At 39.0% G+C, this 10186-nt stretch overlaps 1 long non-coding RNA gene across 1 annotated transcript; it reads right to left on the minus strand.

Moving 5' to 3' along the window:
• Window positions 1–4917: 4917 nt before the first annotated feature.
• On the minus strand, window positions 4918–10108 carry LOC121396527. The gene is made up of 3 exons (XR_005963079.1): window positions 9984–10108; window positions 7323–7773; window positions 4918–5573 (listed from the first exon to the last, which is right to left on the minus strand). It is a non-coding gene; the product is annotated as an uncharacterized LOC121396527 (long non-coding RNA).
• Between the last annotated feature and the right edge of the window lie 78 nt (window positions 10109–10186).

The raw sequence follows: 10186 nt of genomic DNA on the forward strand, positions 1-10186 counted from the left end.
CAAACGCTAGCGAATGAACGCTAGCGTTCGGCGCTTCGCGCCTTAGTGAATTTGCCCCATAGACAGAGAGTGCATTTTGTATCCAGAAAGCTAAGCTAATCTTTAAATGTTATTTATTCTAATTTACATTTTTTTTTCTCTTCTTGTTGAAGGGGAATACCACTTTAGTATTCTCATACATTTGGATGTGGTTTTTAATTTTAGCGCTTTACTGGATTTTGTAGTGTAGTTAGCAGGTAGTAGCTGCCAGAATGTAATGTAGAAAAGGATCTGAATTGTAAAATAAACAAAAAAATTTTTTTAAGAAATTCCCATTATAATCATTAGTTTTGTGTTGCCAGGGATGATACCAACAACTAAATATTATAAGGGATATTATCATATATGCAAAAGTATATATGTGCTTTCCTTACTTGGGAGGGGATTCTAAGTAGCAGGAAAAAAACACTAACAGGCCCAGAACTGCACTCCTTTGTGACCCTGCATAGAGTGCCTGCTCCGGAGGCTGTTGTCTATGCAGCTTGCACTCCAGATTTAAAGAAAAATAGGCAGGAGTTAACTACAAGACTCTACTCAATCTTGCAGCCCTTGGCACCCCCTAACATGCATGTCAATCACTTGTAGGTTAAGGAACGTCCCAGGGCATGAATCTGAATACAGTGCTATTGAATGCAGACAGCAGTATATTCAAAGCACAGCTGTGTGTACTCTGTTCTAGGAGAGCAAAGAGCTGCACCTTTGAGGGACAGTGCAGAAAAAAAAATTAAATACTACATACAAATAAAAGGTTATATCCATCAATGACTGAAGACGTCTATCCCCTAACCCTGCTGTGGTTAATGGCACTGCAATTTTAAGGGGTGATTTATCAATGTTTGAATTTGAATTTTTGCACAAAAATGCACAAATTCAAAATTAAATTTTCAAAAAGTTCAATGTTTGGTATTTTTAAGCACAAAAAAACTTGATTTTCAAGGCTTTTTGTAAGCTCAGAAATTCAAATTTTTCTAGTTTTTTTTTTTTCACGATTGTATTCAATCGAAGTTTTTATATTCGGCTTTTTTTATAAACAAGTAGGGCGTCATTTATCAACACTAGGCAAATTTGCCAATGGCAGCCAATCAGATAGTTGCATTCATTGTTCTACTTGCAGCTGGCTTTAAAAAGCTAATCACTTATTGGTTGCTATGGATAATTGCCCATGGGCAAATGCCCAGTGTTGATAAATGAGCCCCAAAGTTTTTTTTTAAAATTGTAAGTTTATTCGGAGTAGAAAAAGAAGATAGCCTTCTTGCTTTTAGTGTTATCCAGCATTTTTTGGATGTCGGCATTTATTAATAGGGATGGGCGAATTTTTTGCCTTGTTTCTCCGCAGAAATGACGCTCATAGACTTGTATGGCGTCGTGCGTCAAAAAAAAATTAGCTGCACAACAAATTTTTTTTTGACGCCCATAGACTTTAATGGGCGTCGGCGACATTTCGCCAGCGGCAATTTTTTTAACGAAACGGGTCAAATTTTTCTTGGTATCAAAATTCACACATCCAAATTAATCCCCCTATTCGAATGTGAGATTTATCAAACCTCCACCATGGAAACAGTCCTAATTCGAATATTCACCTAAAACCTGCCGAGTTCATGTACAAGTCATTGGCAGAGGTCAATGTTGTTAATAGCCTTCCTGACATTCAAGTTTTTTTCTGGGGGAAAACGTGAATCAAATACATAATTAAATTGCCTGATCATTCCTATTTGATCGAATATTAGACTTCAAATTTTTTCTTAATCTCCCATTCGAGTTGTGAGTATATTTGAATTTATTAGAGTAAAAAAAAAAATTCACATGAATTCGAAATTCGACCTTTGATAAATCTGCCCATAAGATTTTGTAAACTGCATAATTCCCTATACACTATTATTCTAAATTGAATGCAGCAGTACAGTGATTGATTTTTGGTTGCATATTTATAATCACATTTGCAGTTGCAAAAGCCAGTTCTATACAATATATAACAGGTGTAATGAATTTTTTTTTTTTTTTTTTTTTTTTTAAAGCTAGTACAATGTCTATAAAAGGGGTGGTTCACCATTGTTAACTGTAAGTATGTTATAGAATGGCTCATTTTAAGCAACTTTTCAATTGGTCTTTTATAGTTTCATAGTTTTTTTTAATAGTTTTTTAAAACTATTTTCTGCCTTTTCCCAACTTTCAAAAGGTGGTCACTGATCCGATCTAAAAAAACAAATGCTCTGTAAGGCTGCAAATTTGTTATTTCTACTTCTTAATACAAATTTTTATATCAAAGTCCTCTCCTATTCATATTCCAGTCTTTTATTCAGATCTGTGCATAGTTTCTACGGTAAGTTGGATCCTAGCAACCAGATTGCTGAAATTGCAAACTAGTGAACTGCTGAATAAAAAGCTAAATAACTCAAAAAACATAAATAATAAAAAAATGAAAACAAATTACAAATTGTCTTTAGAATATTACGCTCTACATCATACTAACAGTTAACTCAAAGGTGAACAATCCCTTTAAAGATGAGTAATGACAAAAAATAAATGTTTTATGCTTTTTATAATAATTGTTTGTGTTTGCTACAGTCTATATGAATTACATATTGTAGCCATGGTGGCAGGCATTCAAATTGAAATTGGGCTAAAGGGCACATGATTGCATTTGGGATGCACCGAATCCAGGATTCGGTTCGGGATTCTGCCTTTTTTAGTAGGATTCGGATTTGCCCGAATCCTTCTGCCTGGCCTAACCGAATCCAAATCGTAATTAGCATATGCAAATTAGGGACGGGAAGGGAAATTGTGTGACCTTTTGTCACAAAATAAGGAAGTAAAAAAGGTTTTCCCTTTCCCACCCCTGATTTGGCTCGGTATTCAGCCGAATCTTTCGCGAAGGATTCGGGGGTTCGGCCGAATCCAAAATAGTGTAGAATGGATAAGCTGTGTAATAATAAATGGGCTTAGGTCAAATGCCATTCATGAAATTCTCTCATTAAATATACCACTTGCTGCCAAGTAATCGTTTATTTGTAAGTGCTGCTTGAATTTGTTAATCCTTTAAATGAAAAGCTAGGTCCAAGTGGTGGTACCTTGATTTATATTCTTATACAGTTTTGTGCCTTTTAAAATTTCTACAGTGCCAAATCTAAGGACAATGTAATTTAATGCTGTCCTGTATCAATCAGCAGAGTGAGTTTGCAACCACTGAAGACATTGCTGTTTTAAGGCCTCATGTACATGGGAGTTTTACTTGATGTTTCATAAGCTGCAGAAAACTGAAAGGCTTCTATAGATTTTTTTTTTTTCCAGCCAACTTGAAAACAAGCATCAACAAAGGACCAGTAATTGCTGTGAAACATTTCCCATCTATCGCCAGAAACAGAGCTTTTAAAACAGTATGGTAAAATTCTCTCTCAAAAAAGGTGGAAATGTTCAAGCATGACATTGTGACTGCAAAGTTGCTGTCTCTTTTCTTTGCATTTTTATTCGCTTTCAGCGAAAGTATTGATTTAGAATGTATTATGCACCTTGTTATTATTGCGTATTGTAGCAGAACACTTCACTGTATTAAAGATGGTCCATAAAAAGCACAGGGACCCAATTTTGTTAAAGGGATACACTGTCATGGGAAAAAAACATTTTTTCAAAATGAATCAGTTAATAGTGCTGCTCCAGCAGAATTCTGCACTGAAATCCATTCATCAAAAGAGCAAACAGATTTTTTTTATATTCAATTTTGAAATCTGACATGGGGCTAGACATATTGTCAATTTCCCAGCTGCCCCAAGTCATGTGACTTGTGCTCTGATAAACTTCAGTCACGCTTTACTGCTGTACTGCAAGTTGGAGTGATATCACCCCCTTCCCTTTCCTCCCCCCCAGCAGCCAAACAAAATAACAATGGGAAGGTAACCAGATAGCAGCTCCCTAACACAAGATAACAGCTGCCTGGTAGATCTAAAAACAACACTCAATAGTAAAAACCCATGTCCTACTGAGACTCATTCAGTTACATTGAGAAGGAAAAACAGCAGCCTGCCAGAAAGCATTTCTCTCCTAAAGTGCAGGCACAAGTCACATGACTAGGGGCAGCTGGGAAATTGACAATGTCTAGCCCCGTGTCAGATTTCAAATAAAAAAATCTGTTTGCTCTTTTGAGAAATGGATTTCAGTGCCGAATTCTGCTGGAGTAGCACTATTAACTGATGCGTTTTGAAAAAAACATGTTTTCCGATGACAGGATCCCTTTACAGGTAAAGGGGTTGTTCACCTTCAAACATTTTTTTTTTAGTTCACTTGGCTTCAGCTATAAAGGTAGACACACATAATATCGTACAAAATGAATTTTCGTACTATATTCGGTGCATGTATGGTGGGAAAAGAGCCGGCCAATATCGACTTGAATATCGGTCGGTTCGTTGATCGGGCTGGATGGAAAATTTTTATTGGGTGCCTTTGAACGCACCCAAACATCGGCCATTGTTAGTGCTGAATCGTCAGATACAGGTAGAATTCTATTGTTTCTTCCCGTATATCTACCTGCATATCTGACGATTCAGCTCTATATGTGTGTATTGTATTCATAATTGTTACATCTATGGCCACCTTAAGCGATAAAAACTTTTTCCAATTACTTTCTGTTTTGTATCTGTGACAGTTTTGCTAATATTGAAGTGTAAACTTTGATTTTTAACCTTTAAAAGAAACTCTGGGGAGCCGTAGACTTTGTAACTGTAGTTAATAATTGCTAATATTCCACAGATACTGCTGAGAAATGAATTGACTGACTGTATCAACTAAATATAGCAAATTGTAACCATTCAGAATGCTCCTGGATCACTGAGCTGCCAGACTGAAACACTAGAGACAGGAACTTTAGATTTACATTTTGGGAAAAAAAAGAGGAGATGGAAGGCAATTTAAAAGTTTTTATTTCTGGTGAACAATCTGAATAAAAGTATTTGGAAGTTGAATAACCCCTTAAAGTATCACTGCTCTTTAGAATCTCACATTCAATTGGCACATGTGATTATCTGTTAGTCACCTGTACTGTCACTTACTTAACCTCTGTAGCAAATACCTTGAAGTAAGTAGTGACAAACCAAATGCTGCACATTCAAAACTCTATGAATGTGCAACATCATACTTACCCTCAAAGAAGTGCCGACAATGAGGCTGAAGATAATAGGCAATCTAAGGCAAATCATTATCACCAGCCATTCTTGTTAGCAAAGAATTTGTCCATTTATAAAGAATTTAGATCGGATTTTAACTTTTATTGCGGCTGAAAATGTAAGTGGTATTTTTCCCCATTATCACTTGTAGAGCTTCTACGTGGCGTATTTATTTTGGTTTGCATAGACTACTGGATGGTTATGGTATTAACATGCACATGTTTGATGTCTACATAACTGTACTCTTGTTTTTATGCAGTGCACATTTTACCTCTGATGTCTATGGAGCTGCTTTATTTCTCTGTTTCAGGAAAAAAATCTTCATTGAGTTGTGCATTCCATTCAACTCAACTGGTGTTATGAAGATATTAGGAAAAAAAACTAAGACAAAGCAATAAATTATACATTTTACTGCATTGCCTATTTGCATAAATGTGATGGCACTATATAAAAGATAATTATTTAATATTATCACACGCCTTTGATGTCTAGCTATACACTTTGTCATTAAATGATGTTTGCCAATAATAAGAGATTAGTGTCTAGTACCCTCGTGCATACTGTGTGCAGTTGCTCAAACTTCAGACAGAAGGGTGGATTGGCTCTGTATTCGAAACAGCAGTGTATGTTTGATTGTGCACATTGAGTCTTCAGCCCACATCCCAAGCTGTGTGCACAGCATAATGTGATTGCTTTTTTATCTTATATAGTTAAACAAGCTTAGGGTGGTGGCAAATGGGGGCCTGTGCTCCTCTCAGGGAGAACTGCAGTAACGGTAGAACTACACAAGCGCTTTTATAGGATGGTGTCAGATCGACAAAATGCATCCTACAAGTCTGATGTTGTCATGTGGGTTAAAATACAATAGGACCGATACAAAAATCGGATGCGTAAACTACATGTAAAATCTTCCATCCAACATGACACGACTGTTGGATGTGAATGCTGCGTCTTCATCCAACAAGATAAAAACGGATGGTGTCTGAAAGACTTTTTTCCTCATTGAAATATACTGACTGTCTGGTGTAAACGCATGAACTAAAGACTCCATCCGACTTCTCTGATCCGACTTTACATTCTAGCCTAGGGGCATCAGATTTTGTAGCATCCTACAAAAGCTTGTGCTGTTGAGTAGCATAGCGTGCTGTTGCATGGAAGATCAGTTAAAATCTGACCCGCAAAATCGGATAAAAAAATGCTTGTGTAGTTCTAACCTTAGGGTAGGACTCCACAGACGATTTCCGTGCGATCCGACGTGCTGCAAAAAAATGCAGGCGCCATGTCGGATGAGACAGAAATAAGGTAGCTAATCGCATTGTCGGATGTTGTTGCAGCGTTGATCCGCTGTGTCTGTATCCGACAGTCATGACGGATCAATGCTGCGACTTGAGCCGACATTTCCAGCTCTTACCTTATTTCTGTTGCATCCGACATGACGCCTGTGTTTTTACGCAGCGCGTCGGATCACGCGGAAATCGTCTGTGGAGTCCTACCCTTACACGTTTGCTTTGCCAACAGCTGCTTCCCATTCATTAAACGATTTTTAAGTCTGCTGTAGCAGCTTCTTTCCATTTCAAATATATAGTTGCAAAGATGTTGGGATCATTTTATCTCAGCCAAGAGTAATCAAAATCCTGGCCAATACATACTTCATAGAAGTAAATCACAGGGTCCCATATGACAAAAATTTCTGGTCCCTCTGAACCCAGCCCACCACCACATCACAGTAAAAAAGCCACACAAACCTGGGTGCTAAAAACCCATTGGTGGCCAAGGTCCCCCGTACGAATTAAAAAAAAAATATTGGTGGTCAGGGGGCCCCCCATAAAAGTTAAAAACTTCAATGGTGGCCAGCCCCCCTATAAGTTAAAAACCGATTTTTTAATTTTACAAATTAAAAAAAAACAAAACATTGGTGATCAGGGGTCCCATAGAAAATAAAAAAAAAACCATTGGTGGCCATGCCCCCACCCCCCCTTACAAGTCAAAAGAAACATTGGTGGTCAGGTGCCCCATAGAATATTTAAAAGAAAATTGGTGGCCAGGAGTCTATAGGGAATTAAAAGAATACATTGGTGGCAAGGGATTTAATAAATTTAAAAAAAAACATTGGTGTTTGGTGGAACTTACCTTAGGTGGTTGTTCTTCCTTGTCTGCGGCGATTGCAGCGTCTCCAGTTTTCTTCAGCTCCTTTTGTGGCTTTGGGTCTTCTGCACCTCGGGACTTTGGGTTCAGCTTGCATGCTGATGGAAAGCAAATTAAAAAAGTCTTTGTTTATGGTGAACAATCTGAAAATAACTGAACTGAAAAAAGTGTTCAGAAGGTGACAAAAGTACTCTTTTGCAAACTGTAATCTGGCCATGGTTTTAAGGCTAATTAGTGGTTTGCATCTTGCAGTGTAGACTCTAGTGATGTAGGATTCAAGAACACAAAAGCAACATTAGAAAGTTTAAAAAAGACAAACAAACTGATAGTTTCTAGACATTTTATTGAATCCAAACACAAGTCTATGCAAATACGATGGTGTGTCCTTGATGAAGCTGCCCCAGATAGTCGTGGTGATAACAGACTCAAAAGATTCCTACAAATAGAAGATAAATAATTTAAGAAATTAGATACACTAAATCCAGATGGCCTAAACCAGGGCGGTCCAACCTTTTGGCTTCCCTGGGCCACAGAAAAATTGTCTGGGGCCACACATGAAATACACAAACACTTTTGATTTGTAAAAGTAAAGAAAATACACAGAAAAGAACTACAATACCAGTTGAATAACCAGATGGAGCTATACACTGTAATATGGGACAACTGGATATTAAATAGACTTATTATTATATTATTATGCTGTTTCCTTGGGAACTGAGCGTTTCAAGCTGGGCCACATGCAGCCCTCGAACCGCAGGTTGGACACCCCTGGCCTAAACGATGCTTGGAGTTTGAAACCGTATCTGTAATATTAACTATTTACATTTATTCTATTCTACTTTGCAGATATTGAAGTTGTATTTATGAATATATTGAAGCTACAATTTGCAAATATTTGAAGGAGAACTCTACCCCCCTACCCTACATAGACCCCCTTCCTCCCTCCCCCCAGCCTAGCTGCTACCCCAGGCAAATGCCCCTAACTCGTTACTTACCCCTCGGTGCAGATTCTGTCCAGCGGAGTTCCCTGCAGCCATCTTCTTCTCTTTAGTAATCAAGTGCTGTATCAGCGCATGGAGCATTTTCCTAGTTCGCGAAACCTGCGAATGCACTGAAAGTGCAAAAAATTGCTGAAACGCCGTTCTCATTCCAAAGATTACCAAAGAGCCGGAAGATGGCTGCCATGATCTCCGCTGGACAGAATCTGCACCGAGGGGTATTTTTATGCAGTACCATTATATCCTGAGCAGTTTTTATACATTTGTTTTAAATAAGTATGGACTTGATTTGCACCTAGAGGCACTTTTTGCACTTTGGTATTCACTTAGGGCTTTTACATGGGTGGTTTTACCTGCGCTCCCCTACGTTGCACTTTCTTCCGTTCAGCCGCAGGAGTAGACAAACTCAATTATTGTCAAGGGGGCTGTACTCACACAGACGCATGTAAGCACCAAACGCAGGTTGGGACGCAGCATGTTGCATTTCACCTGTTTGGTGCTTACATGCGTCTGTATGAGTACAGCCCCCTTCACAATAATTGACTGTGTCTACTCCTGTGCTCCCCTGCGGCTGAACGGAAGTGCAACACAGGGGAGCGCAGGTAAAAATGGCCGTGTGTAAGAGCCCTAAGATGGACACTGGGAATCAAATTTTACTACACCTACGACACCTGAGGCTATTCAGCCTTGACAATTTACATATCACATATCACTTACATATAAAGGAGAAACAAACCCTTAATAATAAAAAAAAACCCTACCCCTACATAGACACCAGGCCCGGACTGGCAATCTGTGAGTTCTGGCAAATGCCAGAGGGGCTGCTATAAGGTGCCATAGAAAGTCAGTATTTAATGGGCTGGTGGGGGCTGTTTGGACCTCTGTGTACCTGAAATGCCAGGGCCTATTTTAATTCTCAGTCATGACCTGATAGACACCCCCCCCGGACAAATGCCCCTAATTCTTTAGTTACCCCTCCGTGCAGATTCTGCCCAGCGGAGTTCACGGGCGCCATCTTCAGTAATCTTTAGAATGAGACCTGCAATTTTTGGCGCATGCGCAGTTGCCGTAAAACAGAAAATTGCCCCAACTGCGCATGCGTCGCTACGCTGGTCTCATTCTGAAGAAGATGGCTGCCGTGAACTCCACTGGACAGAATCTGCACGGAGGGGTAAGTAAAGAGTGAGGGGCATTTGCCTGGTTTATGTAGGGTTTTTTTTATTACTAAGGGTTTGTTTCTCCTTTAAGAGGTGGAGCGGTGTATGTTAAAATGGTATCTTGGATCTGTTTTTTAACACTTAAGAAAGGGCACTAAAGGCCCGGAAATGTGTGGTGTTCGTCAGTTGGCAATAAACACTAAATCTGCATTGGAGAGCTCTAGTCTTTTCTGGTTAAAATGCTACGGACGGGTCCAAATGACCCAAGAAACCAGGCTGAATAAGAGACTGGAAAATGAACAGAAAGAAGAGTAGCAATAACAATACATTTGTATCCTTGCAGAGTATTTGTTGTTTAGATGAGGTCATTAACCCCCTCCCCCTATTCAGAACTGGAAGTGACCTTGTAGTTTTCATTGGAACTAAGTTGTTGATTGCGGAGTATTCCACACCGCATTACCCTCTTGCCTAACCTACAAATTCAACATTACGTTCTGATTCTCTACATCTCGCCCAGGCAGCTTCTAGTTATAATAGACCGCATGCTCAGCTGGCGCCATAATTACTGCTGTACTCGTTTTGTTTCCAGGTCAAAGGTTGCCCCCCCCTCAGTTACGAAAATTGTCGAAGCGTCCGGAAGTCTCCCGATTTTAGTCGGAAAAAGAAATAGCCCTATTACAATCATTCTTCGGAG

Source organism: Xenopus laevis, chromosome 7S, assembly GCF_017654675.1.
Source record: "Xenopus laevis strain J_2021 chromosome 7S, Xenopus_laevis_v10.1, whole genome shotgun sequence".
Classification (NCBI taxonomy): Eukaryota; Metazoa; Chordata; class Amphibia; order Anura; family Pipidae; genus Xenopus; species Xenopus laevis.